Source organism: Caretta caretta, chromosome 14, assembly GCF_965140235.1.
Source record: "Caretta caretta isolate rCarCar2 chromosome 14, rCarCar1.hap1, whole genome shotgun sequence".
Classification (NCBI taxonomy): domain Eukaryota; kingdom Metazoa; phylum Chordata; order Testudines; family Cheloniidae; genus Caretta; species Caretta caretta.
Genome location: NC_134219.1, coordinates 30,632,883 through 30,660,858, shown reverse-complemented (window position 1 = coordinate 30,660,858; position 27,976 = coordinate 30,632,883). Strand labels below are relative to the sequence as shown.

The 27,976-nt window shown below is 51.5% G+C and overlaps 1 pseudogene; it reads right to left on the bottom strand.

Moving 5' to 3' along the window:
* Positions 1–2,279: 2,279 nt before the first annotated feature.
* On the bottom strand, positions 2,280–27,976 carry LOC142069202 (E3 ubiquitin-protein ligase TRIM39-like; annotated as a pseudogene).

The following is a 27,976-nucleotide window of genomic DNA, read 5'->3' as shown; positions in this document are numbered from 1 at the left end:
ATAACTTTTCTATTGACACCTTACTTGACATACTTTCTACAAGATTTATTGCTATTATGTAACAGTGATAACAACAATCATCAACATGGTCATATTTAAATCAGATAACATTATACCACCCAGTGCTGGGGTCAGAGGCGCTGCAGACATGCCACCCGCCCCGCACTGTGAGGTTGGGGTCGGGGGCTCTGAGACTGCACCTTCCACCCTGCTCTCCGGGGCTGGGATTGGGGGGTGGGGGATGGCTCAGGACACGGGTGGGGGGCGGGGTGTGTGTGCTCTGGGCTTCACCGGCAGGGAAGGAGGTGGAGGGGTGGGACATTGGGTGGAAAGAGAGGAGACAGGGCTAGCCTCCCCCAATAGAGGGTTCACCTGCCACCCATGTCTGCACTGTTTTGTGTCTTTCTCTCTTCCCCTCTCTGTGCTTCTGGCTCTTCTGCCCTTTACTCCCCCTTTGCCCTGCTTAGGACTCACCAGTCACTAATATTTCTGTGGCTCCCACCATGTGCAGAGCACGACACAGACCAACCAGGAGACACAGATACATCTCTAGATACTCAAGAGCTAAACAGACCCTTTGCGCACCTGCAGGGTTATTGTGTTTACTCACTAATATCCCCCTAGCCCCTCAGCACAGGGCATGTCACAGACAGACGCAGACACGGCTCCTGCTCAGGGAGCTCACAGACCGGGGGCACTAAACCATGTTTAAGTGTTCCCTGGCACAGAGGGAGGGTTCGGGGCTCCCTGGGAAGAGGGTTTTGAGGAGGGGCATGAAGGAGAAGAGGAGGGTGGAGGTTATGGGACCAGGTTCCAGGTAGATGAGAAGGGTGTGGCAGGGGAAACGTGGCTGGGGTGAAGTGAACACGTGGGGAAAGGAAGAGAAAAGGTACCTGAGCTCCTTCCCATGAGTGGGTCCCACCCACCCAGCCTGGGCCCATCGCTCACACAGGCCTGGGGCTGGGTTCTCACTCCCCTTCCCCTGGCCCAGCTACCGAATCTCTTCCCCAGCTCTTCCCACCCCAACCTCCATCACATTGGAGCCAGGTTCCAGGCAAAGACAAAGGACATGGGGGTGGGAGGAGCCTTGTGGCCATGGTGGAACAAACACACAGGCAGAGACTTCCCCAGGGCAGGAAATGCTGGGACGTTCCCCTCGCTCACTGGCCCCATCACATTCACTGGACTCCCGGGCTTGGCTTTTCTCTGGGAGTCACATAACCAATAAATGGCCCTGAGCAGTCCTGGGAATCCCCCGAGCCCCCACCCCCTGCTGCACAGACACAGCCCCCCACAGCTGGACGGGTAATGCTGGGTGGGGCCCTGTCAGGAGTAGATACAGGTGTCTGTCTCTCTGGTCACTGTGTGTAACAGGGAGTGAATTCAGTTCAACGGGCCTCAAGCACACGCTGATGGACTGTAAGTAATTGGGGGCTGAGTTGCCAAGTGCTCCCTAGAGTGATGCTGTCCAATCAGGGGCACAACTTCATCCCCTAAATCAGCCAACCCCCTCCCAATGTCCCATGTATGGACATGTCCTCCCAGCTCAGCAGTATTCTGGGCTATGGCTGAATCAGGTCAGTGCCTTTCCAAGACACGTGGAACCCCTCAGCTCATGGCTCTCTGTATTCAGACGGGGGCCGGGTGGGAGCATTTCTCTGACTGTTCTTCACACTCGTCTTATAAACAATTGTACTGGGAACATTTGCAGTGTGAAAGGCATGTTCCTCACTTCTTAAAGTCCAGCACCCTGTACCCCTCTGTCCCTGCACCCCTAAAGCCAAGCAGCCTGCACTCCCCTCTGCATCTTCACCCCCCACAGCCTGACAGCCTCCACCCACTCTGCCCCTGCACCCCCATCTGCCCTTCCAGTCTGCTCCCCCACCCCTTCTCTGCCCCTCTCTTCTTCTCCAGCTCACAGGCCTGGTGCTGGGGAATGAGAAGGGAAGCTGCTGGGGGAACGCAGGTGCGCCCTTTAGATCATCCCCAATGGGAACAGTTTGTGCAAGATTATAATTTAGCCAGGCTCCCTCGGAAGGGTTAGTATGATGAGGACAGGAATTTGGAGAGGTGCCGGGATGCAGGGTGGAGAACACAGGGTAGCTGGGCACAGCAGCTCACCACAGATGCTCACTGGTTTATATTATTAAAAGTTTTATTCCTGCCTCATTCACCAATTTGTGTTTTAAAGAACCCCAAGATCATTACATACCTCATGGGAACAGCCCTGGGGGCTGGTCAGCACCGGGAGGGGACAGTCTCTGCCCTGGGTGTCACTGTCAGGGACAGAGATTCCCTACGGCCTGAGCTGGGACCGGGCAGATTATTAGGGAAGCAGCATTTCTACCCCCAGCATTGAGACCAGGACAGAAATAAGGGTGGAGTGTCCCGGAGAAGGTGCCAGTGAAAGTGAAGAGATGGGACCTGTCAGTCACATTGTAAAATGAGACCTCACCCACCTCATAGTCGAGGAAAATCCCCTCTCGGCTGGGCCTGATGCTCACGGGGAGGGAAGTTCGGGGGGAGGTGAGGACCTTGTATTCCCCATCCCACAGCCACATGGCCCAGTATCCATTCTCAGTTGTGAGTATGACACACCCCTTCCTGCTCACAGATTCTCTACAAACCCCCAGCATCCAGTCAGTCATGTCTCCCACCTCCACCTCCCAATAACATCTCCCGCCCGTGAACCCCTCAGCACCCAGAACACAGTGACAACAATCAAATCTCTCAGGATTGTCTGGTAGATCCTGTCGTGTGTCTCTGTGTCTCACATGTTTCCGATCCTCAGACAGGAGAAGGTTGGGATGAGCTGTGTCTGGATCCAGAGTCACGTCCACTGGGGAGAGAGTCACAGAGTCAGTACTGGGGGCAGGGGTTGGTCACTGGCAACAAAGGGAAATCAACCTGTGTCCCCATTAATCGCTGTGCCTGCGGGTTGTTGCCATTAAGGGGCATCAGGACTCTGTTTGCCCATGAGAGTACTTGAGGGGAATGAGAGAAGGGACAGGGGTGGGGGTGGGAAGTTGTCAATGGAGGTGTGGGAGGGGAGGGGTCAGCGAGATGGGGAGGGGACAGGCTGGTGCTGGGAGAAGAAAGGGCCAAGGGGAGGGGCAGAGGGGACAAAGGGGGGGCAGGCACAAGGGCATTGGGGGGCAAGAGAAGGAGCGGGCACCAGGAGGACAGAGGAGGGGGGTGAAGGGAAGGGCAGGTTCCAGGGGACTGTGGGGAGTAAGGTGGGCACCAGGGAGGACAGTCCCTAGAGTCACAGGGAAGCAAGGGAAGGGGTGAGAAGAGACGTGTGAAGGAATGCAGGGGCTCTAACAGGCAGGGGAAATGAGGAGAGGGGTGGGCTCTAGGGGGACAGAGGGAAGTCAAGGAGAGAGACAAGTGCCAGTGGGTGGGGAATGAGGAGTGAAGTAGGTGCTAGGAGCATGAGGGGGAAGAGAATGAGCAAGCACCAGGGAGGCAGAGTGAGGCAGGAGCCCAGGGCATAGGGGGTGGCTAGGGCATGGTTTGTCACTGGAGGGCAAAGCAGGGTGAGGAGAGGGGCAGGTGTCAAGAGGGGCAGGTGTCAAGGGGACAGAGTGGGGTGATGGGAGGAATTGGTGCCAGGTGGCTAAGGGAGAAGAGTAGGGGCAGACACTAGGGATGGGGCTGGTGCCTAGGGGGAGAGAGGGGAGGGGTGGGCACCAGGGGCCAAAGGGGAGCAAGAGAAGTGGCAGGCAGTGGGACACAGAGGGCGGGAGAGGGAAGGGGGTTGCACCAGGAGACACAAGGGGTGAACAGAGGGGCATGTGCCAGGGGACTAGAGGGGCACAAGGGAAGGGGCATAGATGACCAGGGGACAAAGGGGGTAAGGCATGCATCAGAGGGGCATGGGGGAGAGTGGGCAGGGGTGGGCACCAAGAGGGAGATGTGGGAGGGAAGGGGGAGATCCCAGGGGGCAACAAGGGAGCGAGAGAATTGGCAGCCATTAAGAGAAGGATGGTAGTGGTGGATACCACAGGCACATAGTGGGGGCTGGCAAGGGAAGGAGTAGGCACTCCCTCCTAGAGCCCGCAACCTAACCTCTCTGCCCCAGGTCAGAATGCCCTCCCATACCCAAACTCCCTCCCAGAGCCCACATCCTGAGCCCCCACCAACACCCCAACACCCTGCCCCAGCCATAAGCACCCTCCTGCACCCAAACTCCCTCCCGGAACCTGCACCCCAAACCCCCTCCCATGATCCAAACCCCTGCCCCAGGCTCAGCTCAGAGTCCCCTCTCACACTCCCAACCCTATGGTGCCACTGTTTGCTATCACTTATAATAACTTAAAATCTTTCTTTCTGTAGTTTATAAACCTGCTTTATGTTTTCTCTTAACCAGTGCATTTTGAGTGAAGCGTTGGGAACAGGTCGGTGTCATCCCCACACACACTGGCCGGGCAGCCCTGCCCCAGAGGGCGCAGCTGGGACTCTCTGTTAGGATATAGATATTCAAGCCTGTCTGTAAAGGCCTATACTCTAAGAATTTAGGTGTATTCTTATCACTTGGTTAGTGATAGAGGTATAAAAGAAAGAATCAAAACCACTGTCTGCCAGTGTAAGGGCCTTCTCTTACTGTGACAGTTTGTGGCCCTGTGCTTAGGCTCAGGCCTTTGGCTAAGCAGCAGAGGCAGCCATAAGCTGGGAAGCGAACAGTCACATCCTTACATTCCAAACTAGTCACATTGAAATAAGGTGCTATTGGGCTGTTAGGCACTATCAGGACAGGATTGTATTCCTATCACCTCCAGAGAAAGGGAAGTGCCTAGAAAATGTAAAAGGAAACTTAGTTTGATAGCATCCTGTCTGGCAAGAACTCACTTATCAATAGCTGGGATGTGAAATCCTCACTTCTGTATTGTTTTGTCATTATAGTTCCCACTTTGCTGTTGTTTGTCTGTATAATCTCTGTCTGGTTCTGTGATTGTTCCGGTCTGCTGTATAATTAATTTTGCTGGGTGTAAACTAATTGAGGTGGTGGGATATAATTGGTTACATAATCATGTTACAATATGTTAGGATTGGTTAGTTAAATTTCAGGAAAATGATTGGTTAAGGTATAGCTAAGCAGAACTCAAGTTTTACTATATAATCTGTACTCAATGAGGAAGTGACTGGGTGTGGGTGGGGGTGGGCATGTGGGTGTGTGAGATGGGAACAGGGAATGGGGGTAAGAAAATTGGAATCATGTTTTGCTAAAGGGGGAGTTGGGAACAGGGAATGGGGGTAAGAAAATTGGAATCATGTTTTGCGAAAGGGGGAAATGGGAACAGGGAATGGGAGTAAGGAAGTTGGAATCATGTTTGGCTAAGGGCAGGAATGGGAACAGGGACACAGGTGTAAGGCTTTGTGGTGTCAGAGCTGGGAAGGAGGATACTAAGGAAGGAAACTGGAATCATGCTTGCTGGAAGTTCACCCCAATAAACATCGAATTGTTTGCACCTTTGGACTTCGGGTATTGTTGCTCTCTGTTCATGCGAGAAGGACCAGGGAAGTAAGTGGGTGAATGAATAAGCCCCCTAACACTCTCCATGCCGGCTGACTCCATAGGCACCACCTTCCAACCAGGAAAAGCCCACAGCCAGCTCCTCCCATCACCCGGCCCAGCCCCTCCCCCAGGACACAGTCGGGGTGTCTGGGCTGAGCTCACTTGGCAGGGGGCAGGGCAGTGGAGGGATGGGCAGTAGGGGATGCTTGGAGGTTTAAGTGGTTACTGGGGGGAACAGGGACTGTTGCTAATGAGGCAGTGGGGAGGGGAGGGGAGAGGGCATTTCCCAACTTGCTGTCCCCTCCATCTGGGATAAGCTGCACTGGGTGCCAGTCCCAGTTCACAGCTTCACAGAGCATCTGCACTAGGGGTTTGCATTGGGGCATCTACCTGGCTGAGACACCACTGTGCCAGGGGCTGTAACCCCTCCCATCACTGGGGTTATGGATCAGTAATTATAGGGGCATTGGAGCAGGGGAGCTGGACTCTGAGACTCCCAGGCAGGTCCCAATCCACTGGACTGGAGAACCATTTTCACTCTGACACTCTGGCCCAGTGCCTAAGGCAGTATTTACACACATGGGGACCTCTTCAGCAGGAGAGATTGAGGAAGCCACACATCAGACACCCCAGAGCCCAGTGGTTCGAGCCCTCACCTGAGGGGGGAGACCCACATTCCAATTCCTTTCCCACATCACATGGGGGGATTGAACCGGGGGCTCGCAGATGAGGGCCCAGCCACGGGGCTACAGGCTAGAAGGGAAGCATTGGCACCTTTTTCTGTTCATTTAAACTATTCAGCAAACTCCACATGGATTTGGGAATAGTTTCAAACAACTGGAAATATAATTTTTCAGCCACTAAACTCTGGAGACCATTTGGGTTTGTCTACAAAGCCCCTGGCAACGAGTCTCTGAGCCAGGTCAACATATTGAGTGGCTCCTGCTACAGCACTAAAAATAGCCATGTAGATGTTTGGGTTCAGGCTGGATCTCTGAAGCCCAGGAAGCAGGGAGGTCATTCAAATCCCAGGCTACTGCCTGAGACACAGCACCTACACAGCTGTTTTTAATGAAGAAGTGCAAACCCCACGAGCCCATGTCTGTCACCCCGGCTCTGAGACTCGCTGCCATGGGCATGTTTAAACATGATACTTTTCCCAAAGCCAAACACTCAATTTTCTCTGTGGACCCAGCCAGAATGGCCTGAAAAGTCCAGAGCTTTCTTCCCAGGATGGAGAGCACTAAAGAGACATTGCAGGAGGGAAGTAGTTTAATGTCACAGGCAGAGGGGGGATGATCAGGGTTAACATGGCAAGCGTTGTCACAGGGGGGGCCCTGAGTAAACGCTAGCCTCATATGCTGATAATGCTTTTGTAGGTAGTGGAAAGAATGTAGGGAAGAGTTAAAGGTAAAAATGCAGACTGAAAGGTTCCTTTGCAGGGTGCAAAAGCTGGGAAGGGGGAGGAAAGAGGAAAAGAACGGGTTAACTTGATGTTCCAGCAAAACCCGAAGATAAGAAGCTGAATCCAGCCCAAGGCCAGCTGTTACCTGCTAAGACAGAAGGGGGGAAGTTCAACCCCCCTGACCATCTGTGAGAAAGGAGAGTTGTTGAAAGAAATGCAGGGGCCACGAAAAGGAGCAAGATGGCGAAGACCAGCAAGGAACAAACAGAACTGTCTCACAGCCTTGAAACCGGTGTGTTTTGGGAAAGCTGAAGAAGCCACAGAAGGCCAGTTTGGACTGCTACACAGAGTATCAGGAACAAAAATCTCTGAAAGAGACGCCCCCAAGAGACCCCAGGACTTAAAACCCTCCCAGGAGCTAAGGCAAATCGGAGATCAACAGCAGACCCTGGGCGACCCGTGCACGGGATAAGAACTCCCATCCACCCCTCCCACTCTTCTGCTTACGTTACACTCAGGCTTGGGTGTGAGTATGAAAGTGGGCTAGGGTTTGGGGCACTAATGCTTTCTTCCTTCCTCTGAGTGATGTGGGGAACCCCCCCCCCCGCCCCGCCCAGCACTTTCTGCTGTTATTTTATTATTTTATCAGTGAAGCTTTAAAACTCTATGTGCTCCGTCATCTTCCTCCCAACGATCCTGTGGCCTCAGCCTGATCACCTGATGCCTCAGGCAGATTGGTAACAGAAATCTGTCACAGCACCTCCCAGCCTTAGCCCTGGAGTCACAACCAGACTCCATAATAACAACCGCCCTTGCCCTCCCCTGGAATCTAGACACACCGGCTTTGTCACCAGAGTGTGTGAGTCCCCTCCATGGAGATCTCTGGCCCATGGCACTGACACGGTGCCCAGTTACTCTTCAGGGCTCGTGTGCTCCTCAAACAGCTGCTCCAGGCTGGGGCTGCACAGACACTCCCCATGTAGTTTACAGGCTCCGCAAGCCCTGACAGAAAGAGGTTTTTCTAGGACCCTGAGCTCTGACAGCATTTCTGCTCCTGGCCCTGCCATGGTGACAGGCTGCACCTGCTGTGAGAGCCTGGTCTGCCCCTCACAGAGCATGCGGGGACATTGTCTGTGTCCATGTCTCCTTCAATCCATTCCTGGGATGGGGAACAGCAGCCGCTGGGCTCCTCCCTTCACCCCCCAGGGCAGAGAAGCGAGAGCCTTCAGCCTCCTGGGCAGTGGGGCCTCCCAGAACTGATTCCTGGGCCAACATGAAAGTGTCTCCACCCGAAGAGCTCTGCACATCTGGCAAATACCCAGATGTGCCCCTGAGATGAGGGGTCAGGGCTGGTACTCACCCCTTCCCACCCTAGGAGGAGAGGGGGCCTTGGAGCTGCCCATGCTGCTCTCAGCCTGGGTGAAGCCAGCTTGACAGGTGATAGAGCCAGTGCCCTGAGCTGTCAGAGCCGTCACTGACAGGGCAGGAGCAGTGTGGGATAGCACTGGGGACTCTGTGCACTTCTGGGGCTGTTATGCCAGCAACCCCAGTGCAGACTGGCTCGGTGCAGGGCCTTACAGCAATCAGCATTGCTCTAATCCAGTCTGAGCCACACAGTGGCTGTGACATCACTGTGCTGCTGGGAGCTTGTGTGTGTGGGCGTGAGGGGTGGGACAGGCTGGATTTCCCTGCTGCAGACAAACAGGGTGACGTGGCCAGAGTACCTGCAGAGCCTGCTCCACTTGTGAGCACCCCAGGGACTGGCCATATGAGAAATGTGCACTGAATTAATTTAATCACTTTGAAAACCAATGTAATGATCCTGGAGCAAACCCTGCTGTGACTCTCTGAACTCTATGTGGACAGGGATGATCTGGTTTAACTGTATGTGCGTCAGGAACTGTCCTGAACTGAGTGAAGCTCAGTCACTCCCAGAGCAAAATCTGAGTGTCATGGGGTCTGGCTCTTTGACAGGTGCCTGTGAGGGAGAACAAGCCAACCCAGACCCACTTGCGAGTAACTAAATCCCTGTTTGACTGGTTGGCAGCTCTCCTAGAGCTCTGCTGAAGGGGTTCCTCTTGAGAGGAAGCTGCTGGTGAAAGGGGTTCCCAGGAGAGCTCACCAGACCAAGGGGCCTGGGTGCTTCTGGACAGAGGGGCTCCCCTAAGGGAGAGGAGCTTCCAGGGATCACAACGACAGCCACAGTAGCAGCAGCAGGACAGAAGCCTTGGGAGTTGCTCCTGGCTAGAGACAGTGGCTGCAGGCAGGAGTGATGGAAGCACCCTAAAAGTGGGGTGCCACAGATGCCTGAAATGCAGGCCTGCCTCTACTGCACACCGCCCCCTGAGGCACCACCCCCACACCACCCCTTCTCCCAAGACCCCACTCTCTGCTCCCTCCTCTCTGCTCCCTCCCCTCATCTCTCAACCTTACAGGTGGTAAAAAGTGGGGGGATCACCCCTTGGCCCCCCCATTCCAGTACCCCTGGCTGCAAATGAGGCTGCAGGGTATAAAGATACAGTCTGACCTGACCCCAGTTCTGGGAAGAAGGGTTGAGGGCTCCTGATTCCATGAGGGAGTTGGAACCAAGCCCAGCTCCGAGAAGGAGGTCTGAGGACTCCTGACTTGAGGAGAGTGAGGAGTTTGAATGAGAGCCAGGGACTGGAGCAGAGAGAAGGAAAAGTTTTTATTTGGGGGTTTACTTGGACTCAGAGTGGACCCCAGCAGGAGACTTTTGTCTCAGACCTTTTAGACTACATTGAGTAATTTGAGTGCTAAAAAGAGTTATCTTAGGCAGGGACACCCTTATAGGGACACCCTGAACCAGCTGATGGGGGTGCTGAAAGGCACTATCTTATAAGAACATGGTATCAGGAGTGAAATCCAAGATCCCATCCCACCAAGGAGGGATGGCAGAGCAGCCTGGTGCAGACCCCTTCCATGATGGTGGTGGAACATTCATTCTCTGAAGCTGGTGTTTGGAGGCCCAGCAACAACCACGGAAGTTCCAACTCCTAGTTTTGGAAGTGCCCCGAAAGACAGTGATGCATCAAGGAGATCCAGTGACTTGAAAGAGTCGGCCACCACAGACAATGACAGAGAAGAAGGCATAGGACTGGTCTAATGCTGTGACCATGGGCAAGATGGGAATACAAGATGGGGCTACCCCCCAAGAACAAGGACGGTGAGACTAGCCAGGTTTCTAGAACACTCAGAGAACAGGGAAGTTCCAGGTTATTAAAGATACTATTCCGTGGGGATGTCAGGCCCAGGCTACAGTTGAAGCAGAGGACTGTGGGAATCCCATTTTGGGCCAGGAAGAGTGACCCTCCAGTATTAATTTCTTTCAAGTGTGGGGAAAGGGGGCACATAAAAAGATGCTGCTCTACGAGAATGTTAGATTTTGGACAGAGGGATGTCACTATGGGGCAGTAAGAGTTTCTAGTAGTGGGCAAAATGGACAGCTAAGAAAGCAAGCCCTGGGGTATAAGCTTCAGGGGGTGAGGCCAGCCGTAGATTTCACACATCCCTCTGCTTACTGGGGATGCCTTAATCTCGCACTCAGAGTCAAAACATCGGAATTTATGGAGCTTGAGTAGGTTCCTCCAGCAGGCTGAAAGGACTCCATTAGAAAACCGTCCAACCAGCAGCTTGAGTGCACACCAGGATCTCTGAGACACAGGAGCCGCGAGAAAAGCTACATGTGATTTAAGCATTCTGGTTGTCCTGAGAGATGTGTGCAACACGAGTTCTGACAGCGCTACGGAACAGGTCTGTAATTTGCAGGCCCAGGTGTGTTTTTTTTACTGGAGCTGGTCAAGCAACAGGAGCAAGTCCAGTGATCGGAAGACAGGCAGAAGGAGCTACTCACGGATCAGGAGAGAAGCCACCTGGCTGTGACTAAGGATAGCAAACAAGTCAAGGCATTCAGAAAGGAGTTTGGTAGAAGAAATTCTACTTTAGCTTCCAAGAAGCTCAGCAATTGAAGATAAGGCTGAGGCCTTGCAGGAGCTAGAGGAGATGCACTCCCCAAGGGACTGGATCTCAGCCCAAGCCATCCAGCAGAGCAGGAGTTGGCCTGTCTCAGCACTGGAAGGCAACCGGCAAACAGCAGTGTTTGTTGCAGAAGGAGCTGGCTAAGCCCCAGAACCAGCTTATGATCAAGTGTGGAATGAAGCCCAACTCTGAAATGAATATGAAGTAGGAGAGTGCAGAGGCTGTGGTGACAGCCTTGTGGAAAGAGCTGAAATTATGCCAGAGAGAGGAGAGGTGGCTTCTCCAGAAAATGGATCAGCTGGGCAGTGAAGTATACCAGTCAGCTGGAGACAAAAACAATGCTGTGGTGGGTGTAGAGGTACTGGACTGTTGGATGGAAGATGAGCTGTCTGAGGTGGAGATTCCTCCTGCTGAAGGGAAAAGCCACCATGTCAATGACAGAAAAACAGGAGGAAGCCGAAATAAGAAGGGAAGAGACAGGGGACCTCTCCCCTTGAGAGGCCTGAACAAGCAACACAAAGCCCCAACCACAGCTGGGCTAAAAAGAAATCCATCCTAAAGGAAATGCTGTCCCCCCTCCCCCCAGGAGAGGAGCAGAAAGGTGATTCTCCAGCTGATAAAATTGCACACAGTCATGTGGGTAGAAGAAGATCTGAAATGGGCTCCCAGAGCTCCTTTGCTGTAGGCTACAGGAAAAAAATATGTGTCCAGCAGTAATTAGAGACACTAACAAGGAGCTAGTCTGAATGGAAGATGACCTTGACTCCAAAAGGTGCATGTGTGAGTGTATCCTGTGGGCTGCTGTTGGAGAGACCGTGAGGCTGCCTGATACTGGCTACCAATTGTAATGGAATGCTGAATTGTATTATATTGTTCAGCTGCTAAGTGGCCCTGTGTGTAACTTTTATCAGCTATACCTTGTAGTGCATTAAAGGAGCTTATACTGAAGACATCTGAATCAGAAGGAAGTTCTGTAGCCAGCCCATATTTGGTACAGAAGCATGACATGGTGTCAGAAATAAATTAGTACAAGAGGACAGCAGAAACAGAAGGAACAAAGCAACAGGGGTGTTAGAGAGATCGAAAAAAGCAACAAAGGTTGAAGGATCTCATCAACATGCCACTTTTCAATGCCCCAGAGAACTTGAGCTTTGACAAATCTTCACAGTGGACAGAGTAGAAGTGTATTTTTCAAGATTTCTCATTGCAAACGAGCTCCACAAGGGAACTGGAGATATACAGGTATCTTCTTTAATTTATACTATGGGGAAGTAGGCAAAGCATATCTTTAAATACTTTAACTTTATCACGTCACAAAGAGAAATATGCTTTAAGAAAGAGCTTGTTTCAAGAACCAGGGGGAAATGTTGAATGTTTTATTAGAGTTCTGCATGCATTGGTTGAAAACTGTAATTTTGAAACTGCAAAACATGAAAATGTCACAGACAAGCTGGTTATTGGGTTAACAGATAAAAAACTTTCACAACAGCTACAATTGAAGAGAGATTTAACTCTAGCCACAGCTATATAGAAAGCAAAACTGTCTGAACAGCAGAACAAAGGAAGGAGCAACTTGAAAAACCTGAAACTAGCTGAGAAGGTGTAAACAAATACTTGAGTGCTAAAAGTCATTATTATAAAACCCCTGAGGCAAGGAGAGAGAACTTTCAGTTAAGGGGGACCTAACAGCCTAGCAGCAGGGCAGAACAGAGCAGAGAGACCTCCTGCTCCTCCTCCAGCTCAGAGAGCTCGGCTGGCCTTGGCTTCAGGGCTGCTGCCATGCCAGGCTGCCAGTCACAATGTGGTCCTCTCCATTTGTCCCCATGCACAACACTAATCAATTCTCCCCAGCCACATGTAAAGGAAACCCATCCCAGTAGCTCTCACTTACCAGTGAATCTCTCCAGCATTTCCTTCATGTCAAGGTGGACTTTATACATGTTCTTCAGAACAGGAGAAACAGCTCCTGGTTGCTGGAGTGTCACATTCTCACTCCTGTGAAGAAAACGTCTCATCATCACTGGGCTGCTCTGCACCCACATCGCTCAAGTGAATAGAAGGAGAAATGGAAATGGGAACAGACCTGATCAATGCGCTTTTCATATTCTGAGAGGAAACAGAGAAACAAGGAGCTGGGTTAACACCACGTGCAAAAATACTGAGTGACTTTCCATTCTCTATCAGATTTAATGCACAACTTTTAGCACATCAGGGCCAGCCCCTTCTGTGCAGGACATTCAATAGTGATCACTGATTTCAGGTGCCCCATCTCCCTGGCTCTGACTCTCAGAGGAGCTGAGTGTCATGTGACAATGGCACAGACTGGGAGAATGCAATGCTCTGAACAAGGAGCGTTGTTAGAATAAAGACAGCAGGGTCATCCTTAACACTCCTCTGTCCAGCTTCCTGCTACAGATCTAAGGAGACAGTGCACATAGGGTGACCAGGTGACCCGATTTTATAGGGACAGTCCCGATTTTTGGGTCTTTTTCTTACATAGGCTCCTATTACCCCCCACCCCGTCCCGATTTTTCACATTTGTTGTCTGGTCACCCTAAGTGCACAGATCCTCACTCTGAGCAGCTGCAGCTCCCATTGCTTCAGCTGGCGTGTGGGTGCTCAGCACTTCCCAATACTGTATCAGGCCCCAGATGTCTCAGGCTGGCACTCAGAGATGGAGGCTCCCAGCATCAATGGTCAGTGATGAGAGTCTCGGCCCTTTCATTTCATTAATTTGAGAGTCCACTTTGGCTCATGGTTCCCCCTCTGGGCCCTCCCTCATCACCCCATGAGTCAGAGTCCCTACTCATCACCACATGGGGCCAGGTTTCAGCAGTCAAAGCAGGAACCATGTCAGCCTCTTGCTCCTTCTGTTCCACCCATTAGACAGGCAAAGGCCCTGCTGTGTCTGCATTTCCCTGTAACAGAGACTGCATGTGTCGGTGCTGACAGGGCCTCATACCTGGGCTTCTGTTTGTGTCAGGAAACTGTCAGACCAGGCACTGGAAATAGGATTTGTCACTAATTCCTGGGATCTAGTCACTGACCAGAGTGTTTAATGCTGCAGGGAGGGATGGAGAGGTTGTTAACAGTCTCACCTTCAACAGCTCAATGGCTGGTCTCAGAAACTGGTGCAGTTTCTTAAATTCACGTGTGATTGACGGTCTCCAATTCTCCACGTCGTCCTTTAGTAAAAAATGGAGAAGGAACAAACCCCAGAAGCCAGAGATAGGCACACACTGTGCTGAATCTGCCTCATGGATCAGGGAACAGGGCTGCTAGTCATGGGCTGCAGGGATCACAAACCACATGAATTTTTTGAGTAATGCATTATGGGAAGGAACTGAAAAATGTCCTTCTGAGCCTGAGAAAACAACCCGGTTACACCGCAACCACTGCCCCGTATCACCACCCCCCATTCCTCCCGTGCTCTGTGGGGGCTCTGAGGGGCAGGATGAGAGGACTGTGTCCCTCTCCTGAAGATCATGGCGCTCTCGACAGATTGGAGGCAGGCAAGGGCAGCCTCTTGGTGACCACCTGACCACTGAACCTGGGGTGGGAGCATCTGCCCACTCCCTTAAACCAGTGACCTCCCAGCAGACCCTTATGGTAAGGGGCAGCTTGTACCTGGGAATTCAGTGGGGAGCCAGACCAGTGGAGGGGAGTAACTTGCACACAGAGGTCAGTGGTACAAGGCTGGGGTGATAGGGGCCAGCACATGGAGGCAGTGGTATGTGTGGGGGGATGGGTTCAGCAATTGGAGACAGTGGTACATGGACGGGCTAGGGACCAGTACATGGAGTGGGTGGCACATGGAGGCAGTCGTGCATGGGTAATGGGAGGCAGAAAATGGGGCAGCCCTTTACACATCTAAGGAGCAGGAGCTCTATCTGCTACACAGGCTGAGGGACCAGGCTGTCAATCAGTAAATGTTGTAGCTTTGATTGGCTGCCCTTCACTATTAGGCAGACAATCAGATGGGATTTTCCCACAAACTAAAGATGTTCCCTGCCCACCTGTTAGAAGATCTGCAAACCCACAGAGCTGGCAGCTACAGGTGCATGGCTGAGTGCATGAGGAGTGTGTGCAGGGCTGATGGGAGAGAGAAGGTGCCATAATTGTACTTTGGCCCCAGCTCAGGCCCAGCTCAGCCCCAAACTGTTGATAATTAGAATGAAATGGGGGTGAAAAAGAAGGGGTGTGGCCCCTGCAAATATGATATACCTGGACCCCAAATTTTTTTAGACAGGCCTGATTATGTGTGTGCGTGTGTGTTTACAAAACAGTTGGTGTGTGGATGCAGGATGAATTGGCTGGAGACGGGACACTAGATGGGGAGGGTTCTGAGTTACTACAGAGAATTCTTTCCCAGGTATCTTCCTGGTGGGTCTTGCCCACATGCTCTGGGTTTAACTGATCATCATATTTGGGGGCAGGAAGGAAGTTTCCCCCAGGTTAGATTGGCAGAGACTGTGGGAGTTTTTCACTTTCTTATGCAGCATGAGCATGGGTCACTTGTAGATTTAAACTAGTATAAATGGTAAATTCTCTGAACTTGAAGTCTTTAAATCATGATTTGAGGCCTTCAGTAACTCCATCAGTGGTTAGGGGTCTATTACAGGAGTGGGTGGGTTAGGTTCTGTGGCCTGCAAGATGCAGGAGGTCAGACTAGATGATCACGATTGTCCCTTCTGACTTCAGTAAGCGTATCTGAGTAACAATATAGCTCACACTTTTAAATCTCACCAGTGTCCCTTAAGTGACTTACCACAAGATGTCAGAACATGTCAGTATTAGAGCTGAGTTGGTCTAATATTTACTTTATTTTCTTTCTTGATATAGGAATCAGATACAATGGTCCTGTCAGATTATTTCTAAGTTATTATCTGCAAAATAACCCCTAGAATTTTCAGTTGCCTAAGTAGCCTCTGGAATAATGGTTAAAGTTGCCATTCCCTCCTCCCCCCGTCTGAAAGGACACCCTGTAGGCAGGCATGAAATTTGCCCCCATCCCCTCCCCATGTGGTTCCATTGGTCTGACTGGAGCAGCCCCCCCCCCCCCCCCCCCCACATAGAAGTCGAACTACACCTATGAAAAGAAGAAAGGGTGGGGACAGGTGTTTCTGTGTGGGATCTGCCTCTGGGTCCTAAGATCTATTTATTACTTCTTCTCTGCACTGTTTAAAGATAGAGATCATTATACTCAGTTGAAAATCTTTTGTTTTGTTAAGTGATACCTAGAAATGAAATCCCTGATATTAAATCAGATCTAAGTGTTAAGACTTAGACTGGCTATGGAGCAGTGTTTCAGTGAAAGATACTACCCAGCCTGCATTAGCAGTGTGGTTCCACTGACTGCTGACATCACTGAGAGCTGGGTTAAGAAGTGGGATTTCCAGATGTAGTATTTCAAAGGTTGCAGTAGAGAAGCAGGGGCCAACAGCAGTGGTACAGTGGCCAATGATGCGGAGTGAACAACAACAACTGTGAAGCAGTTGCCACAGTGGCATCAGCGACTGAGGCATTGGTTAATGGACTTCTTCCTCCCTGCAGGGTGGGAGGTGAACACATGTGACCACACCTCTGAAGTCTGGATCTTCACTGACCAAAAACAGCAGCTGTGAGTGGGGTGCAGTGGAGGGAGGGCAGTGACATGTTAAAGGAACATTTGTTTGTCAGACTTTCACACCACAAGGTGAGAAACTGAGGCAAAGGACACTGCCCAATGCACTCTGGGATGAGTGTTTTGCTCTTTGTCACATGCTTTTGCATTGTAGTTGTGGTGTTTTTCCAAATTAATGTTGGATTCCTTTCCTCTTTTTATTAAAAGTTTTCTTTGCCATACCCAGACTCAGTGCTTGTGAGAGGGGAAGGGTTGCCTCCAAGGAGCACGGGGGGTGGTGTTTAATTTTCCCAGATTACTGGGAGTGGGGTGTCAATCCAGGTCTGTTTTGTATTCTTAAGAGGAACCTCTAGATATTGAACCTGATCCTTGTTGCTGCCGACTCCAATTGGCTTCACCTGGGTGCAATGGGGCAATGGGATCACATGCAAACATTGCACCCACTGCTATAAATGTGACCCATCTCCCTCCTGCCTCCAGAGAGCCCTGGGGTGAGTCTGTGCCACTGCCCACAGACCAGGAACTGCCCTTCTGCCCAGGACTGCTGCACTGGGATCCCCACCAGAAATGTTTCCTGTTCCTGGCACCATGGCACCACCCCCAGGCAAGCAGTCAGAACTGCAGCCTGCAGCTCTACAGCCCTGCATTCATAGAATCACATCATAGAACATCAGGGTGGGAAGGGACCTCAGGAGGTCATCTAGTCCAACCCCCTGCTCAAAACAGGACCAATCCCCAATTAAATCATCCCAGCCAGGGCTTTGTCAAGCCCCTTCCCTGATTCCTGGGAATGCGGCAGGGGGAAAGGCTCTGGGAAGGATAAACCCAGACACCCACCTGCCACTCATAGAATCATAGAATCATAGAATATAAGGGTTGGAAGGGACCCCAGAAGGTCATCTAGTCCAACCCCCTGCTCAAAGCAGGACCAATTCCCAGTTAAATCATCCCAGCCAGGGCTTTGTCAAGCCTGACCTTAAAAACCTCTAAGGAAGGAGATTCTACCACCTCCCTAGGTAACGCATTCCAGTGTTTCACCACCCTCATAGTGAAAAAGTTTTTCCTAATATCCAATCTAAACCTCCCCCACTGTAACTTGAGACCATTACTCCTCGTTCTGTCATCTGATACCATTGAGAACAGTCTAGAGCCATCCTCTTTGGAACCCCCTTTCAGGTAGTTGAAAACAGCTATCAAATCCCCCCTCATTCTTCTCTTCTGCAGGCTAAACAATCCCAGCTCCCTCAGCCTCTCCTCATAACTCATATGTTCCAGACCCCTAATCATTTTTGTTGCCCTTCGCTGGACTCTCTCCAAATTATCCACATCCTTCTTGAAGTGTGGGGCCCAAAACTGGACACAGTACTCCAGATGAGGCCTCACCAATGTCGAATAGAGGGGAACGATCACGTCCCTCGATCTGCTCGCTATGCCCCTACTTATACATCCCAAAATTCCATTGGCCTTCTTGGCAACAAGGGCACACTGCTGACTCATATCCAGCTTCTCGTCCACTGTCACCCCTAGGTCCTTTTCCGCAGAACTGCTGCCTAGCCATTCGGTCCCTAGTCTGTAGCTGTGCATTGGGTTCTTCCGTCCTAAGTGCAGGACCCTGCACTTATCCTTATTGAACCTCATCAGATTTCTTTTGGCCCAATCCTCCAATTTGTCTAGGTCCTTCTGTATCCTATCCCTCCCCTCCAGTGTATCTACCACTCCTCCCAGTTTAGTATCATCCGCAAATTTGCTGAGAGTGCAATCCACACCATCCTCCAGATCATTTATGAAGATAAGATCATTTATGAAGATGATATACTGTACTGTTTAAACACTCTGTGGTTTTCTTCTCCTCTTTGGACGCCAATGCCAGGCACTCCTCTAACTGCTTCCTCAGAGGACCCAGGGCTCCCTGGAGTTTCACCTGCAGGGGCACCCTGTGTGATAAACAGCCATTAATCTGCATATCCAATGAGTGGAGACTGTAGAAGGCAGGGCTGGATGAAGCAGAAGTCCTTTAGGCCCATGGCTAGGCCATAGCGACTGGAGTCATGCGATTACATCAGGTTCTTGGTTTCCATTAAAAACAGGATGTTTCAAATCCTCAACATTATAAAGAAAATATTGAAAACATGCCCCGAGTGTGACAGATACAGTGATACCTGCCTGAGTCTGCAGAGAGCCTGAACCAAGCACCCTGAGAGGGGACTGCCCCATTCATCTCTGTGCGGAATTGATGCAACGCCTCACTGATCTGGGCACCCTGCCAATCCCCACCCCGAGCAGGAGGCTCTGTGTCTGGCAAGAGAGAAGCAGCTCAGATGTCCTGCCCCCCTTCCCATCAGAGATACCCTGGCTGATGGAGTGGGGGGAACTCTGACCCTTTTCCTCTCTCTCTCTTTCAGGGGGGAAGGGATCTCTCCCGTTGGTCCTGTGGGGAGAAGGGATCCTCTGACCCTTGTCTTCCCAGTGGGAGGGAGCCTCCAGACATTCAACCTGTCTGCCCAAAGAGGTTTGCAGGCCCCAACCCCCAGCAGACAGCCCTGGGTGGGTGCCCCCTTCCACAGTCACTGCCAATGGGGCAGGGTCACAGCAGGGCCCAGTGCCAGGGTGTGGAGCCTGGGCCCTGGGTGGTCTCAGTCCTGCCCTGTGTGAAACGCACATTTCACTAACAAAGCCCTGGGTGGAGGCAGCAGGGTCAGCACTGCAGGGCCTGGGCCATCATGTGGCTGAGACGCTGATCCTGGGAGAGACTCTTCTCCACTCAGCTGCCACACTCAGAGCTGTCTCAGGAATGCAGGAGTTAAGCTGAAGTTTCTGGACACTGAGCCCAGCCCCTGCCAAGAAGCCTCTCACACTCACCAGGGCAGGAAAGGACTCGAGAGGGGGTGGATCTGTGTGTTTGTGGAGCAGCACCAAGGAGACATCTGGGGCCCAGGATCTGGCCCCTTCTCTGTGCTCCTTCCCCTGCCTCATTTCTCAGTTGTCCCTTGTTTGGGGGATGTCACTCATCTCAAGGCAGCTCCCCACGTCCCACACTGAACCCCCTCCCTTGCCTGCTCCCAAAAGCTCCACGTCCCTTCCTTTGGGCCCCTCCTCAAAGAGCCCTTTTCACAGAGCCCCACAGCACACACACTCCACCTGTGCTGGATAAAGCTGCAGTGGGTTGAGCCTGGGCATCCACAGGAAACTCCTGTGAAATGGAGAATCCAAGGTGCCTCCTTCCTGATACTGCAAAGGGGCAAATAAACCCCAACCTCACAGTCTGAGCCAACCTCTTGGGCCTCACCTGCACACTGAAGTGGGAAGGGCAGAAGCCACTCCGGTGCCCTATGGTAGCTGTGGTCACCTCGCACTGGACGCCCTGCCTGGCAGAGAGACAGAGGTGGCCGACTACACTCTTCTCTGCACAGCTGGCAGTTGGACCCTTCACTATCCAACCTGGTAGTGCCTGGATCCATGGATCCACCTCCCTTAAGCCATGTGAGTGTTTCAGTGAAGGAAGATTATATTTCCACTCAGACCCCACCAGCTGGCTCTGGGGAGAAATATAATGGGGCCTTTATGGGGTTCCTTCCACAAGAGCAGCAGTGATTTCTACCTTGTAATCCAGGGCAGCCTCCTGTATGGGGAGCACTGCATGAGCTCGGTGAGCCCAGGACTCTCTGCAAACCACACAGATGGCTTCTCAGTCCTCCTCACAGAAGAGATGGAGCTTCTCCTGGTGTCTCTCACACAGATTTTTCTTCTGCTCTTTCCATGGCTGTAACCTCAGTTTTTTGATGTTCTCTACAATATCAGCCAGCTGTGTGTTGGGCCGGAGTTTCTGTTTCTGGAAGGTTTCAGAGGAACAGCCGTGTTAGTCTGTATTCGCAAAAAGAAAAGGAGTACTTGTGGCACCTTAGAGACTAACCAATTTATTTGAGCATGAGCTTTCGTGAGCCACAGCTCACTTCATCAGATGTGTACCGTGGAAACTGCAGCAGACTTTATATACACACAGAGAATATGAAACAATACCTCCTCCCACCCCACTGTCCTGCTGGTAATAGCTTATCTAAAGTGATCAGCAGGTGGGCCATTTCCAGCACAAATCCAGGTTTTCTCACCCTCCACCCCCCCACACAAATTCACTCTCCTGCTGGTGCTAGCCCACCTGCTGATCACTTTAGATAAGCTATTACCAGCAGGACAGTGGGGTGGGAGGAGGTATTGTTTCATATTCTCTGTGTGTATATAAAGTCTGCTGCAGTTTCCACGGTACACATCTGATGAAGTGAGCTGTGGCTCACGAAAGCTCATGCTCAAATAAATTGGTTAGTCTCTAAGGTGCCACAAGTACTCCTTTTCTTTTTGTTTCTGGAAGGGAGCTCGCCACTGGGGACAGGGGAACTTTGTGTCTGATTCAGGCTCCCTGTGCTCACTGTACTGGGTGATGCAGACTCGGCAGAAGTTGTGTCCACAGTCTATGGTCACCAGCTCTGTCAGATACTCCAGGCAGATGGAGCAAGTGGCTTCTTCTAATGCGTTCCTTAGCCCTGGTCTACACTAGGACTTTAGGTTGAATTTAGCAGCGTTAAATCAATTTAAACCTGCACCCGTCCACACAATGAAGCCCTTTATTTCGACTTAAAGGGCTCTTAAAATCGATTTCCTTACTCCACCCCTGACAAGTGGATTAGCGCTTAAATCGACATTGCCGGCTCGAATTTGGGGTACTGTGGACACAATTCGATGGTATTGGCCTCCGGGAGCTATCCCAGAGTGCTCCATTATGACCGCTCTGGACAGCACTCTCAACTCAGATGCACTGGCCAGGTAGACAGGAAAAGAACCGCGAACTTTTGAATCTCATTTCCTGTTTGGCCAGTGTGGCAAGCTGCAGGTGACCATGCAGAGCTCATCAGCACAGGTGACCATGATGGAGTCCCAGAATCGCAAAAGAGCTCCAGCATGGACCGAACGGGAGGTACGGGATCTGATCGCTGTTTGGGGAGAGGAATCCATGCTATCAGAACTCCGTTCCAGTTTTCGAAATGCCAAAACCTTTGTCAAAATCTCCCAGGGCATGAAGGACAGAGGCCATAACAGGGACCCGAAGCAGTGCCGCGTGAAACTGAAGGAGCTGAGGCAAGCCTACCAGAAAACCAGAGAGGCGAACAGCCGCTCTGGGTCAGAGCCCCAAACATGCCGCTTCTATGATGAGCTGCATGCCATTTTAGGGGGTTCAGCCACCACTACCCCAGCCGTGTTGTTTGACTCCTTCAATGGAGATGGAGGCAATACGGAAGTAGGTTTTGGGGACGAAGAAGATGATGATGAGGAGGTTGTAGATAGCTCACAGCAAGCAAGCGGAGAAACCGGTTTTCCCGACAGCCAGGAACTGTTTCTCACCCTAGACCTGGAGCCAGTACCCCCCGAACCCACCCAAGGCTGCCTCCTGGACTCAGCAGGCGGAGAAGGGACCTCTGGTGAGTGTACCTTTTAAAATGCTATACATGGTTTAAAAGCAAGCATGTGAAAGGATTACTTTGCCCTGGCATTTGTGGTTCTGCCTTTGCAAAAGGTTTCTGGGGAGGGCAGCCTTATTTCATCCTTCATGGTAGGACACTTTACCACTCCAGGCCAGCAACACGTACTGGGGAATCACTGTAGAACAAAGCATTGCAGTGTATGTTTGCTGGCATTCAACCAAAATCCGTTCACGCTGTGGGAGGAGGCAAAATGCGACCTTGTAACGAAAGCACATGTGCTATGTATGTAATGTTAACAGCAAGGTTTACCCTGAAAGAGTGTAGCGACTGTTTTATAAAATGTGTCTTTTTAAATACCGCTGTCCCTTTTTTTTTCTCCACCAGCTGCATGTGTTTCAATGATCACAGGATCTTCTCCTTCCCAGAGGCTAGTGAAGCTTAGAAAGAAAAAAAAACGCACTCGCGATGAAATGTTCTCCGAGCTCATGCTGTCCTCCCACACTGACAGAGCACAGACGAATGCGTGGAGGCAAATAATGTCAGAGTGCAGGAAAGCACAAAATGACCGGGAGGAGAGGTGGAGGGCTGAAGAGAGTAAGTGGCGGGCTGAAGACAGGGCTGAAGCTCAAAGGTGGCGGCAGCGTGATGAGAGGAGGCAGGATTCAATGCTGAGGCTGCTGCAGGACCAAACCAGTACGCTCCAGTGTATGGTTGAGCTGCAGCAAAGGCAGCTGGAGCACAGACTGCCACTGCAGCCCCTCTGTAACCAACCGCCCTCCTCCCCAAGTTCCATAGCCTCCACACCCAGACGCCCAAGAACGCGGTGGGGGGGCCTCCGGCCAACCAGCCACTCCACCACAGAGGATTGCCCAAAAAAAAGAAGGCTGTCATTCAATAAATTTTAAAGTTGTAAACTTTTAAAGTGCTGTGCTTAAAGTGCTGTGTGGCATTTTCCTTCCCTCCTCCACCACCCCTCCTGGGATACCTTGGTAGTCATCCCCCTGTTTGTGTGATGAATGAATAACGAATGCATGAATGTGAAGCAACAATGACTTTATTGGCTCTGCAAGCAATGATTAAAGGGAGGAGGGGAGGGTGGTTAGCTTACAGGGAAGTAGAGTGAACCAAGGGGCGGGGGGGTTCATCAAGGAGAAACAAACAGAACTTTCACACCGTAGCCTGGACAGTCATGAAACTGTTTTTCAAAGCTTCTCTGATGCGTACCGCGCCCTCCTGTGCTCTTCTAACCGCCCTGGTGTCTGGCTGCGCGTAACCAGCAGCCAGGCGATTTGCCTCAACCTCCCACCCCGCCATAAACGTCTCCCCCTTACTCTCACAGATATTGTGGAGCACACAGCAAGCAGTAATAACAGTGGGAATATTGGTTTCGCTGAGGTCTAAGCGAGTCAGTAAACTGCGCCAGCGCGCCTTTAAACGTCCAAATGCACATTCTACCACCATTCTGCACTTGCTCAGCCTGTAGTTGAACAGCTCCTGACCACTGTCCAGGCTGCCTGTGTATGGCTTCATGAGCCATGGCATTAAGGGGTAGGCTGGGTCCCCAAGGATACATATAGGCATTTCAACATCCCCAACAGTTATTTTCTGGTCTGGGAATAAAGTCCCTTCCTGCAGCTTTTGAAACAGACCAGAGTTCCTGAAGATGCGAGCATCATGCACCTTTCCCGGCCATCCCACGTTGATGTTGGTGAAACGTCCCTTGTGATCCACCAGAGCTTGCAGCACTATCGAAAAGTACCCCTTGCGGTTTATGTACTCGGCGGCTTGGTGCTCCGGTGCCAAGATAGGGATATGGGTTCCGTCTATAGCCCCACCACAGTTAGGGAATCCCATTGCAGCAAAGCCATCCACTATGACCTGCACATTTCCCAGGGTCACTACCCTTGATATCAGCAGATCTTTGATTGCGTGGGCTACTTGCATCACAGCAGCCCCCACAGTAGATTTGCCCACTCCAAATTGATTCCCAACTGACCGGTAGCTGTCTGGCGTTGCAAGCTTCCACAGGGCTATCGCCACTCGCTTCTCAACTGTGAGGGCTGCTCTCATCTTGGTATTCATGCGCTTCAGGGCAGGGGAAAGCAAGTCACAAAGTTCCATGAAAGTGCCCTTACGCATGCGAAAGTTTCGTAGCCACTGGGAATCGTCCCAGACCTGCAACACTATGCGGTCCCACCAGTCTGTGCTTGTTTCCCGAGCCCAGAATCGGCGTTCCACAGCATGAACCTGCCCCATTAGCACCATGATGCATGCATTGGCAGGGCCCATGCTTTCAGAGAAATCTGTGTCCATGTCCTGATCACTCACGGGACCGCGCTGACGTCGCCTCCTCGCCCGGTATCGCGTTGCCATGTTCTGGTGCTGCATATACTGCTGAATAATGCGTGTGGTGGTTAATATGCTCCTAATTGCCAAAGTGAGCTGAGCGGGCTCCATGCTTGCCGTGGTATGGCGTCCGCACAGAAAAAAGGCGCGGAACGATTGTCTGCCGTTGCTCTGACGGAGGGAGGGGCGACTGACGACACGGCTTACAGGGTTGGCTTCAGGGAGCTAAAATCAACAAAGGGGGTGCCTGTACATCAAGGAGTATTTCAGGCAGGACTGCACGGAGGGTTCCAATAAGAAATGGTGCACCTAAGTTATCGTTGTTATTGGAACAAGGAGGTTAGCCTGGCCTCTGATTGATACATGGCTAGATTTACCTCGCTGCACCTTCTCTGTGAGTGACTGCAGTGTGACCTAGAGGAATGAGTCCCCTAGACAGGGGAGGAGTGTAGCCAGACAGCCAGCCCCCCCCCCCCCCCCCCAGACCAGCATTGCTGGAAACACAGGAGGAAGCAGGAACAGGGCACTTAACATATATTCCAGCACAGCCTTTGAAGCACAGGTGTGCTGCTACAATGTGCCTCTGGGAACAGATACGAAGATTAAGCTCACAGCAGGCAGAGGCCCTGTGACAGACATGGCTCTTAGCCCCTACTAAGTAGCGTGATGCACACACACCAACATCCTAGGTGGGAAAATATTTACCCTGATAAAAGAAATGTCCAGTAGTCGAAACTTATTGTTTCTCTCCCTTGCAAGTGTAAACTACTCTTGCAAAAGCTGGCGTCACCCCGACAGACCAGCCTCAATTTGGCATAAGAAAGGAGAAAGAGAATAAAGGAGTACAGAGGTATAAGTAGGGGACCTACAGCACCATGATTTTTGAGTGCTTTTCACTATCTATCTGCTGGTCAGATAAGTGACAGCCTCCCAAGGCTTCTGCAGCTAAGAGGGTCCCTACGCCTTGTCCCTTATTCGTCTTTCCGCGGAATTGAGTGACCGATCCTGGCTTGGCACCGCTGGAATCGAGAGATGCAAGGAGGGTAAGAAGCACCCACACCTGATCTCCTATCTTTAGTGTACACATATTTTGAAATAGAGCTCTATACTTTGTTTTCTTTCTTTGGGATTGTGGCTTCAGTTTTGTAACTTGTTTGTGTGTGTGTAACATCTCTACATTTAAATAAGTAGGCACTAGCAATTTTGTAACCACATGATTAGAATCTAGCTTAATAAATTTTGGTAACCATTTATGCATAAGCCTGACTTGTTTTCTCTGGTTTACTGTAAAGCAGCCATCACAATTAAAGAACCTCAGCCGTTTTGGCTCTAAAGCCTGGCCATTAGGTGAGAGTACTAAGAGCCTAGCGTTGAGTTGTGCCGCCTCCACGGGGCAAACTCTTGGGGCACCTGTCAGTCAATCCTGGCTGCCCGCTGCGAAGGAGCTCTGAGCTCTAGCAGTTAAAGTCACGGGTGTGGAGAGGCTCTTAGTGCTGCCATTGGGGCACCTGTCAGTCAGTATTGACTGCCCGCTGCGAAGGAGCTCTGAGCTCTAGCAGTTAAAGTCACGGGTGGTTAGGACCTTGGGGCATCCGTCAGCCTAGCCCGGGCTGCCCGCCGCGAAGGGACAGTGCGTCCTAGCGGTTAAAGTCACGGATGGTATAAACGGGCATAGCTGGCACCTCACCAAACATCCTTGGCCGTCGGCTAACAAGGAGGCAAATGAGTACAAAACAAATCTGGTCTATTTCTTGTTTTGACCCACTCCATCTATCTTTTACATCTTTGGCTGGCAGCAGACGGTGCAGAAGGACTGCATGCCATCCACATCTCATGGCTGCTCGGCAGAAGATGGTACAGTACGACTGCTAGCCATCCCCATCTCTTGCCTGCCTGGCAGAAGATGGTGCAATACGACTGCTAGCAATCCTCATCTCTTGCCTGCCTGGCAGAAGATGGTACAGTGCGACTGCTAGCAGTCCGTATCGCCTGCCCGCTCACCATAAGACGGTTCAATAGGACTGACTGCAGTACTAAAGAGAATGACCTGGTCAAGTCACTCCAAATTTAGTCCCTGCGCCCATGTCTGCCCAGGCACTCCCAGCCGACGCGGCCAGGAGCACCTCGGACACGATGAGGACGACTACCAATCGTATTGCACCGTCTGCTGCCAGAAGGCAAGGGGTTGCTGCTACTGTGCAGCAAAGCCGTACCGCATCTGCCAGCACCCAGGAGACATAGGGTGACGGTTACCTGAGCGGGCTCCATGCTTGCTGTGGTATGGCGTCTGCACAGGTAACTCAGGAAAAAAGGCACGAAATGATTGTCTGCCCTTGCTTTCATGGAGGGAGGGAGGGAACGGGGGCCTGACGACACGTACCCAGAACCACCCGCGACAATGTTTTAGCCCCATCAGAGTGCTCCATTGTGACTGCTCTGGACAGCACTCTCAGATGCCCGATTGTTTGCCATTGCTCTGACGCTGGGAGGGGCGCTTACAGGGTTGGCTTCAGGGAGCTAAAATCAACAAAGGGGGTGGCTTTACATCAAGGAGTATTTCAGGCAGGACTTCACGGAGGGTTCCAATAAGAAATGGTGCACCTAAGTTATTGTCCTTATTGGAGCAAGAAGGTTAGCCTGGCCTCTGATTGATACATGGCTAGATTTACCTCGCTGCACCTTCTCTGTAAGTGACTGCAGTGTGATCTAGAAGAATGAGTCCCCTAGACAGGGGAGGGGGGGAAGCAAATGAGTACAAAACAAATCTGGTCTATTTCTTGTTTTGATCCACTCCATCTATCTTTTACATCTTTGGCTGGCAGCAGACGGTGCAGAAGGACTGCATGCCATCCACATCTCATGGCTGCTCGGCAGAAGATGGTACAGTACGACTGCAAGCAGTCCTTATCGCCTGCCCGCTCACCATAAGACGGTTCAATAGGACTGACTGCAGGACTAAAGAGAATGACCTGGTCAAGTCACTCCAAATTTAGTCCCTGTGCCCATGTCTGCCCAGGCGTTCCTGATCGACCTCACAGAGGCGACCAGGAGCACCTCAGACATGACGATGACGGCTACCAGTCGTACTGTACCGTCTGCTGCCACAAGGCAAGGGGTTGCTGCTACTGTGTAGCAATGCCGTACCGCGTCTGCCAGCACCCAGGAGACATAGGGTGACGGTTACCTGAGCGGGCTCCATGCTTGCCATGGTATGGCGTCTGCACAGGTAACTCAGGAAAAAAGGCGCGAAATGATTGTCTGCCCTTGCTTTCACGGGGGGAGGGAGGGAACGGGGGGCTGACGATATGTACCCAGAACCACCCGCGACAATGTTTTAGCCCCATCAGGCATTGGGATCTCAACCCAGAATTCCAATGGGCAGCGGAGACTGCGGGAACTGTGGGATAGCTACCCACAATGCAATGCTCCGGAAGTCGATGCTTGCCTCGGTACTGTGGAAGCGCTCCGCCGAGTTAATGCACTTAATGCACTTAGAGCATTTTCTGTGGGGACACACACACTCGAATTTATAAAACCGATTTCTAAAAAACCGACTTCTATAAATTCGACCTTATTCCGTAGTGTAGACATACCCTCAGGGGAGCTACTGAGGCCAT